Genomic DNA, 9877 nt, shown 5'->3' on the forward strand with positions numbered 1-9877 from the left:
CGGGGGAGGTGCGGCGACGAAACAACAGTCTTTTAAACATTCGATTTTAGGCTCAAAGAGTCCGCAGCCCAGAAAAGCATTTCCTCACCCCTTCCCCAAGTCTGCTACTCTCCATCAYGCTCTGATCTTACCAACGCTTTCACCCGTCTTCTCTTTTCCTTTCTTTTTTTCCTTTCTTCTTTTTTTTGACCCACCTTTGTCACCGCGAGAAATTGTACCGAGTTCAGCAGAGCCTGCTCGGTTATTGGGTCACATGAGCGTCTGTGGGATTTCCAAAGAGAACTGTGAACATTACGTGACCCGAATCGAGTAGGCCCAGCATCACAGCTTAGAAATTTCGGTTAAAACAATAAATAAAGCCGGGCAACGCAAGCGTCATGAAATTTCCCAATCTGCTGGCTGAAGCGCAGCTCTGCCCACTTCCTCATCCCTGGCAATATAACTTGCGCTGACCCCCCAGCGCTACGCTTACTGCGAGCTTGCTAGCTTCTTTTAGGTGCRGGACAGTAATTCACAAAGTCATAACGCAAGATGGCTTCTTATAAAGGCAGCGATCAGCGGCTCCACCAAAGGCTGGGTCCTTACCACGGTAAGCGTTTAATGCCCAGAGAGCAGCAGGAGCCCTGGTGCCTTCGGGTGCTCGGATAGGCACTCMCATGCTTGGCAACTTTCTTGGCCGAGGAGACGAGGCAACTTGACCAAAGCCCTGCAGGCCGCCTGTCGCCATCAGGAGCCAAACTCGGTGCACAGCTGCAAATTCTTACCTGGAAAACTACCRTTTCTTGCCTGGGTGCCGCCTTCTAGGCAAGAGCATTTCAGATACCCGATTCGGAGCCTGAAACTTTCAGGCTCTGAATGCATCCGTAATCCCGTACACTGGAATTAGAGCCGTTAGTTAAGCACGCATTTTCTACACGTGTGGTGGAACGCAACTACTCCCCCCCCAAACACACACACACCTTGGGCCCAAAGCATGGCAGAGCACAACTGCCCCCCCCATCTCAGGCCCAAAGTGTGGTGGAGGACAGCTATCCCCCCCCCCCAACACCTTATCTCAGGTCCCAGCTGACTGCAAATAACTGACAGCACCCAGGGCTGACCAAGAGGAACTAGGTGATACTGGTTGCAACTGGTGAGGCCAGAAATGGGCATGAGGTCAGCAAAAAAGGCGTATTTTCCCCAACATGGCATGAGGTCAGCTCCACACCATACATCTCCACACCAAATATTGTATGACCACGAGTCAAACTCCATGCCCATAAATAGCGCTGCAGCCTAGAGCCCACTGAGCCCTCCTGCACAGCAGCGGGCTGCACGGCAGTGAATGTCCCCTTGAGCTGGGATGCCTCTCAAGGTTACTCTCCAGGAGTTAAGAGAACCTCTGACAAGAAACTGTTGGGAGTTGTAAGAAACCGAAACTCGGGCACTAACTAAGATTTGCTTGCTATGACTACACTGTATGGCCATCTTCAATAAATCTGTTTGCAATAAACCCAGAGATAATAATAATAATAGCCTACTAACCAATAATCCTCCCCCCCCCCCTTCGCCCCCGCGACAACATGTAGACTGAAGATGAGTCAACATGGTTCCAAAATCATCCTCATGGCCAAATTATTTCGGGACTCTGTCTCATCTATTGAACCTTTCCTTATGGTTTTTACCGCTTGTTAATAGCCCACAGTGCTCCGCGGAGGTGGGGACCAGAGACGAATAGGAAGCGGCCCAGCTCCCCAGTTACTTCTGCTGAATACCTCCCCTGTTGTGGGCTTGCCATGGATGCACAAAGCCTTTGTCTCTAAACTGCGTTCACTCATCCATCCCTACCAGAGCAGCCAGAGGTTCGCAAGGCTGTTTATGCATGTAACTGCTATCCCAAATTATCCGTACAATCCATCTGATTACGGCGACAGCATCCTGTGTGGCTCCTACTAATCAGTCCAAAGGATAAACTGAGCTGGYGAGAGCCACAGAGCGGTGAGATACTGAAGTTGCTCCCTTGCTACATCATAGGATCCCACAGAGTCCTTTTTCTGCACAAATCATGAACCCTGTCAAGAAAGGAGCTGGCATGGATTTGACAAAAGCATCTCTAGTGGCAAAGAAAGGAAGCAATTAGAGCAACCGCTTTGAGGAGATGCCTAATGTTCTTCAAAACTAAGAAGGAGCTGTGGGAGTATGGACTTAAATCATGGGCTATTCCTGCGATAACCACTGGGTCAGATTTCCCAGCATATCCAATAACAGTGAGAGAGAAGATAAATTACATGCAGAGACTGGCCCGATTAAGCCATCTGCATCACCTTCATCATTTCCAGCTAGAAATATAAAACRAAAATATCCCCCAAACAACCAAAGAGTTTGAAGATATGAGTTGACTATAAACAAGGTAGTTCACCGTGCAAAATAGCTAAGCAGATAAATTGGATAAAATGCCTATAGCAGGAGGAGTTTAATGCTTTTGATTCAGTATTGGGACGCTGCTAGGTTAATGCTGTACGACACGACCAAGAAAAGATCGGCCGTGTGACACCCTACAGACGTTTTGAATTCTGGATTCCCAAGTGCACCAGAAATATACAAACCATAGCAAATTGCCTCACCGAGGCTATGTGAGCCAAGGAACTTCTCATATATGTAGATGACTGTTTCCAAAAAGAAAAAAAAAAAAAAGAACCCCCCCCCCCAAACTCTCAGAGACACAATTTTGGAAAGTCTGTGAAAGGGAGAGCAAGGATCCAACTGTAAACCGATAAGAACTTAATCAGCAGCACACCAAGTGCCCAGAGATTAAGGAAGAATATTTCCGTACGGAACAAGGCGGCAACCCCAACTGTAATCACAGCCACAAAGTTTTCATTTAAACTATTTCAAGGGAGCTTAGACTTTGTTGCTCTTCTTGTCCCCTTTCACCTTATTTCCCTACGCAAGAGAAAAAAAAAAGTAAATTGGCAAAGGTGAAATAAACCTTTTCATGCACTTTAAAAATTGTATTAATAAATAATTCAGTTTAGAGCTAACACAGTCCTATTTATGGGATCTTTCCTTAGTCTATGTTTAAGCCATGTGTCGCCCATAGCTCCATAACAGATCTATGCCCTGATGGCAAGGACCAGAGTGGAAGAGAAAGCAGCACAGTCCCTTGATCGCATATGTTGATTAAGTCCCCAGTTATGGGCTAAAACCTACTGGGTCTAAACTGTGTTCACGCATCTGGCCATACCAACAAAGTCCTCTCTAAAGCTTGCAAGTCGAAAATGATTTCAAGCTTTGTCCAAAACTTATATATATTTTTTAAACAGCTCAGTGGGGTACATTTGAAAACTTTGACCTTAACGTACAGAAATAAATCAAGGCAGTGTCAAAATAACATATACTGTTTCCCACGATTACATGTGATTTCAGCTGTTGTATATTCATGCCATGATGCAGTACTGGCTGCACAGTGTATATAGCACCAAAAATGCATTTCAAAGACTCTTTGCAGCTTTATCAGTTCTCTCTAAAATGTTTTTGTATAAAGAAGTAAAACTAATTTTCACAGGTTCAGTYCATGCATCTGTCACATGCTGTTAGTGGGTGTAAGTGCTATGAGCAGGGCTGACGGCTTCCTTCTCTGGGAGGACGGCAACCCCTCTGCCCGATCGCTTTGGTTCGAGCCTTCAGCAATACACTCTGCTAACGCATGTTCATTTACACTGAAGTCAGCTGCAGGCAGTTCAGAAAAACCTCTAAAGAAACTACCCATCCAGAAAGCCTTGCACCACTGAGACTGTGGGAAGTTTAAATCAGGGTCCAAAAAGTAAAGCACAAGCAAACAACAACAACAAAAAAACCCAAGAGCAGCCATTTAAATTTGCTCTTGCAATTACTTTTTTAAACAGAGGAAAGAAGCAGAGACCAGAGATGTTTGCAGTATTTTTCCTGTCTGCTGTTTTTTTTTTTTTCTGTTTTTGTTTTTTTGTTTGGATGCTGTTTACAAAAGCGTCATGCTTGTGGGTTTTGGCATAGTTGACATCTATGGGTATGACTCACTAGGGTCTGTTAAGACAAACACGCAGCTGAACTGCCTGCCAGCCCTGCTTTTCCAAGGCACAGTCCCTCGCTGCCGGGACTCGGCGGCTTTGGGGTGCCTGCTTTGCAGCGGGCGGATGCTCTCCGGCCCTTCCAGCAGCTCCAGGTTAAAAAAAAAAATAAATTAAAAAAAAAGGGGAGGACAGGCCTGCTTCCTCCCCCTCCTCAGGAGCATACTTGGAAAGTTGGCTATGAGAGTGTAAAGCAACCATCATCAAGCCCGGCTCTGAACGCATAACTGAGGTTATGCCTGGTGCCCTGGGCAATTTGAGMGGCCAGAGGGAAGCTCCTCGGCTGCCCGGGATCCTAATTCAACGCAGAGCTAYGGCTGCAYGTTTTCGGTTCACACGGCCATCCCRCTGCTTAACCTCCCTCTCCTCCATCCTCCTCCCAGCTAGCACAGGAAAGACCTCCGCCAAGTGTCCGGTCACAAAACAKCAGAATAACACACATGTTATTTTGYGGGTGAAATACCAGTCAGCTGTTATCGCTGCATCTTACTTTTTGGGGAAAACATGAAAGAAATAGCCTAGATTTCCAATTTACTGTATTGAAACACTAAAAATCCATCCTGCAGGAGGCTGGTCGATCCAAACGACATACTAATTTCCTGGTCAGAGAACAACATGCAATATTGTTTCCCAAGGTACGGACCTGATCAAGGGTCTCAGATTCCTGCTTGGGGCARATTGCACGGCACAGCCACTGCCCTGCATCAACAAGAAGGAAAGCTGCATCACCTCAGGAGAGGCCACGCTAGTGACGTTTAATTATAGCTTATTACTCAGCTTCTAGTGGTTCCAGATAGCTTAAGGTCACTGGCAAACAAGCAGTGTAGGGGGAAAAAGAAAACACAACAGCACCGAAGCTGCACAGACACGCAGGAAACTAAATTCACAACGAATGGGGCAGCAAAGGGGGAAGGCTGCAGGCAGAGGACCTTGGCTGAGCGCGCCCAAAGGCTGGTGCTGGGTGCTAAGAGGCTTTGCAATGCGTGGAAACGGTTTATCCACGCTCGACATGCCCGAAACGCTGCACCCCTCCAAACGCGACCTCCTGCCCGCAGCGCGGCTCTTGGCACAGGGCAGACCCGTGCCGGCTGCCGGCCCTCGCACGGGGGACCAGTGCGCTTCTTCGGGGCAGCTGGGCAGCGCTGCTACCCGGTGCGGGGGTGCCCTGCCTTCTCCCTTTCCCGGGTCACCTCTGCTTGAGGGTCAGACACTGCTCTGACTGTGCTGGCTCCCACAGTGGAAAAAGCAGAAAGCAAGGGGAGAAGGCTTGACTTTTTCCCTCCCTGCTTTCCTCCTTTTTCTCCAGTCCCAACAGAGACTGAGCACGCACTGGGAAGCCTGAGAAACGGGCATATGCAGCTGCAAAAAAACAGCTAAGGAAAGAAAAATAAACAAGCAAAAAACCCCCCCAAAACAAAAACCCACCCCCCCCAGCCCTCTGCATTGCAGGTGGCGACCTGTCCAGCAATGCCACCTCGACCCTGTCCCAAATACCCCCCAAGCAGCCGGGCGGAGGAACAGGGACATCGCTTACAGCAGGGGAAACGGGGCTAGTGTGCATCGCTGCCTGTTCAGCCAGTGCTTTCATTTGGAATAAAAATATAAAATAAAGCAAGTCTCACACGCATATCTAAGGAGAAGACGTTTCCAGAATACACTTTTTGCGCTCGGAGGGAGCAGCTGACGCCTCCACTTCAGAAGGTGGGTTGGAAAATCCCCTTGCCCTGATCTGCAAATTCAGCTGAAGCACCATTTTAGCATGGGGGCTTGTGGGTTTTTTTTTGTCAGCCTTTTTTTTTTGGGGGGGGGGGGGTATGAGGCAAGCAGAAACCTGTAGCTGTGCCTGACGTTTCTGTTTCTAATAAACTCAGCAAATGGTTCCCGTCTGCGCAGCCTGTCTCTCTGCCATATTTAAATATTTATATCAATGTCTCTATGGTGATGGATCGAGTTATATAATGAGGAGGAGGAGGAGAGAGAGGGTGTTGCAGAGAACAGCACCGGCTCCTCCTGCAGCATTCGGAACAGGCAGGACAACTGCCTCCAGGAGCAGGTTCGCTGCGAGGAGACCCGGCGACATCAGAGGCTCAGAGGAAACTCCAGGATTCCCAAGCTGGTTTCCCAAGCCGGGGCGGAGGCTCCCTGTCGCCAGCCCGGGCGCTTCTGCTTTCCGGCCAGAAAGCGAGCCCTCGGCGTTTTCCTCAGCGCGTCCGAGGCCGCGCTGGGGCTGGGGCTGGCCGCGTCTCCGCGGGATGCTTCGCTTTGCTCTGCTCTGCCGGGCGAGAGGAGGAGCCCGGCCCGCCAGGAAGGCCACAGAGCCTCTACTGTATAAGTGATGTATAATTCATTAGTAGGTGAAAGCAGGCTAGAAGGGAATAGCTTACTGCCAACGTGACACGGCTCAGAAGAGAACGAGCAYGTCCACGAGCAAGCTGGTGTACGTAAAGGTTAAACAATAGAGCCCTTAGTTACACGAAGGGGAGACAGAGGGGGTTTTGCCTTAGAATAATGTAAATAGCCTAAGGGAAAGMTGAAGCGAGAGCCAGCCCAGAGGAGGGAAAGGTGCCAGATATGCAATTTGCCATTCCTAGCAGCAGCAGCAGCGACAGGATGTTGATCCCGTACGCAGCTGCGAGGTTGCCAGCGCAAACGTCAGCCACGCAGGTTTATTCTGGTTTGCTCAACACGAAACACAGCTGAGCGCAGTCTCTGCCCAAGGAGCTTACAGTCACGGTAAAAGGGCAACACGAAACATGCTGGCAGGGCAGGGCAGGACTGCACCTCCCTTTCCCCCCTGTTCTTTTCTGAATTCCTAATGTGGGCTCTGGAGCAGTTTCCCATTAAGCAGGAGTTCTTCTGAAGCCTGTGCCACTTTCACCGATGCACTCGCTATTCAGAGCTGCGCAAGCACAACCAGATACTGGTAAACGCACCCAGCCATCCAGATACTGCTGAACATGGGGAGCGCGAAGCTGGGATATTCACCTTCCTCGCAAGGACGCCAGGAAAGACCTTGCCTCTCTGCTTGCCTGGGTCTAAGAGAATAGCGCCTCAAGCGCAAGAAGATGTTGGTTGTAGCTGGTCACCTCTGGACTCTGTTAAAATATTTCTTCCGAGATGTACAGACTTCACGCAAACTGAGCGACAACCCTGTATCTTCCCCATAGAAAGAAAAGGTCTTTTTCTCACGATAACCCTCCTGGAGGGGGTAGATCTGCAGATTCCCCCAGAGCATTAATTTGCCCAACAGTCCTGGACGCCTTCGGGTGACGAAGGACAGCCCAGAATGTAAGCATAAGCCTGCGTTGACACCACGAGGCTGCAAGCGGCTGTTCCTCGTTAAGCTGGGTATTTTTTTTGGGAACATTTCTGGGTTTCCTGGCCTGCAGTCTAACCTTGGCTCTGCCGAGCGCTTGTACTTCCAGGCAGGGAACGAGCGGTCGACACGAGGGGCCGCGCTCTTCCCGCGACGCCGGGAGAGCCGGGCCGGCTGAGGTACCTCCGCCCAGGCTCTGCGCCGGGAGCGAGGGGGCAGAGCGCGCCGGAGAGCCGAGCGACCCAGAGTACAGTCAGGACCGGCCTCATCCACAGGCCTGTAACTAGTCATGGGTTTGGCAGCTACTTCCTAGCGCTGTAAAACACGCAGCACATGTATTTTTCCAAAACAGCCTCTGCCTCCAACATTCCTCGTCGGCTCCCTCTCCTTCCTCCTGCACTTTCCCCGCCATCCTACCCGATGTAACGTCTCTCAACAGACGAGGCTAATACTCGCTACCGCTTACTAATCCTCCCAGAAGATGAACCAGACATTTAAAAAAATGCAGCCCTTATCATCCTCGTAGAGCGTTTTACTAAGAGAGAGATCAGCAACAATTCTTATTACAGCTGCAGAGTACTTAGGATAGGACCATGCTTTCAAAGGGGCTTTTTACCTTACCCACCTTCAACCGGGCAGGCTGAAGTTTCCTGCATGGAGCGTCTACCTCTGGCTGAATTTCTAGAGGAAAATTATAGCAGGCTGGTTTTGAAAACGTGTTGTTTCTGCACCTGTTTAAAAAAAAATAAAAATCAATCAAGATCTATCAATCTTTTCTTCACAAAATATCTCCATAAGTTTGGAAGTACAGTTTTAGCTTGACAGGAGATGGCTTCCTTGCCACCCCAATGGTGCAGAGGTCCACCCCAAACCGTCAGATTATAAGCCTCCCAAAATGACTTGTTCATAAGCATCTTCTCTTGCTCCGGGTGTGAATAAGCGCAAAGGGGGCTGTTACATRGGGAACATCTACGTTGCCTGTAGTGGGGACTGGCAGACACATAGTCAGCAAGGGAGGAAACAGCAAAACATTTCCAGCGCGAGGCAAGGCTGAAAGCTCCCCRCTCTCCTTCTCAGAGGCGCCCGCAGGCTCAGCAAATTGCTCGACCCGTGCTTTCCACAGCTGCGCTGAGCTCCTCAGGTCTCTCCAGGTACCAGACGTAAGCCAGGGAAGCTGCAGAAGCGCCGCGCGCCCGCAGCTCCCGTGCAAGTCGGCACGAGGACCCCGGCTCCCCTTCACGCTGGCTTTACCTCCGGGAGGACCACGGCTCCAGGCCGGCATCTGCCCACACACGGACAGGCCAAACTGCACTTGCCCAGGTGGCCTTAGCAGAACTAACTGACAGCTATCAGAGCTTCACTGACAATTAACTGGAGCCAGCTGGATGTTTGTACCTTTGGCTTTTTTTTTTTTCTCTCCTTGCAGACGCCTACACAAATAAGGATTTCTTCTCTGCTGCAGTTTGAGTGCTGATGTGCTTATAACAGCCAGCTTCCTCTTATAAACACACTGGGAAGGCTACCCAGGTCTGCAGGCGTTTCCCAGCCTGGCTGCCAGCCTCGCGTTCCCGCCGGCGAGCTCCGCGCTCGTTTTCAGACGGGACCTCTCTGCCGCTCTTCTCACGCTGGGTAAGTCTGCGGCGCTCGCACATCGGTCGCTGGGGCTTTGGCTTTGCCGYGCAGGAGCTCTGATTCGCCCCTGGCAGGCAGCAAGTTAAGGACTTTTGAAAAGCAAAACGCATTGACTGCGAGGCAGGGAGGGATAACTGTTTTCCGTGTGGGCACAGGCGTGAAAACCCTAGACGTTTCCCTGCCTCGCGACTTCTGTCGGGGCATCGCTAGGTCGTGCCGCTTGGCGTCAGCGGTGGAGCCCAGGCACCGTTTTTATTACCGCATTCCCGACCCCGGCGGCACGGGCTGGTGGTTTGCACCCAGTGCTGGTGGTTGGACCCGAACCCGAACCTCTGCGGCGGCGCCCCACGACCCGCCACGACCGCCGCGTGGGTTCTGGGGCGCCCCCGCCTCACCCCGGGAGGCCACGAGCATTTCAGCAGGGGCAAGCCAGGGCCCCAAAACGACCCCTTTTCTACTCACCCGCCTCTTCCCGCGGCCGCTGCAGGAAATCCCGGCCAGCGAGCTCGGACGCGGTGGGCTCCCCAAACGCRGGCGTGCTGGCAGCGACGGCGACCATCCCACAGCGAACGTCTTCCCCCTGGGCAACCAGGCTCAATACCGCGTCCTGCCAAGTGCTGCTCTGTCACGGGCTCGTTAAAGATGCTTTTCCTTGCATAGGAACTCCAGGGTATTTGGAAACATGGGAAACGGCAGTAAAGATCATGAAACTACTAGCACATACATACGGAGCATAGTCTTTTTAATTTATCCTGTGTTGGATTACTACTTTTTTTTTTTAAATACAAAGCCAGTTTATTTGTATAAGTTTAGAACGCTTCCCACCCATACTCCAAATAAATCT

General features: G+C 50.7%; 1 protein-coding gene across 1 annotated transcript in view; it reads right to left on the minus strand.

Moving 5' to 3' along the window:
- CD81 (CD81 molecule) overlaps positions 1-9741 on the minus strand; it is a 52658-nt gene extending 42917 nt beyond the window's left edge. The window contains exons 1-2 of the mRNA XM_026079021.1: positions 9496-9741; positions 8027-8132 (exon numbers count right to left, since the gene is read on the minus strand). The gene's annotated coding sequence lies outside the window, so the exon portion shown is untranslated. The remainder of the gene's footprint in view (positions 1-8026; positions 8133-9495) is intronic.
- Between the last annotated feature and the right edge of the window lie 136 nt (positions 9742-9877).

The sequence above is a fragment of the Apteryx rowi genome, unplaced genomic scaffold (genome assembly GCF_003343035.1).
Source record: "Apteryx rowi isolate R43461 unplaced genomic scaffold, aptRow1 scaffold_49, whole genome shotgun sequence".
Taxonomy (NCBI): domain Eukaryota; kingdom Metazoa; phylum Chordata; class Aves; order Apterygiformes; family Apterygidae; genus Apteryx; species Apteryx rowi.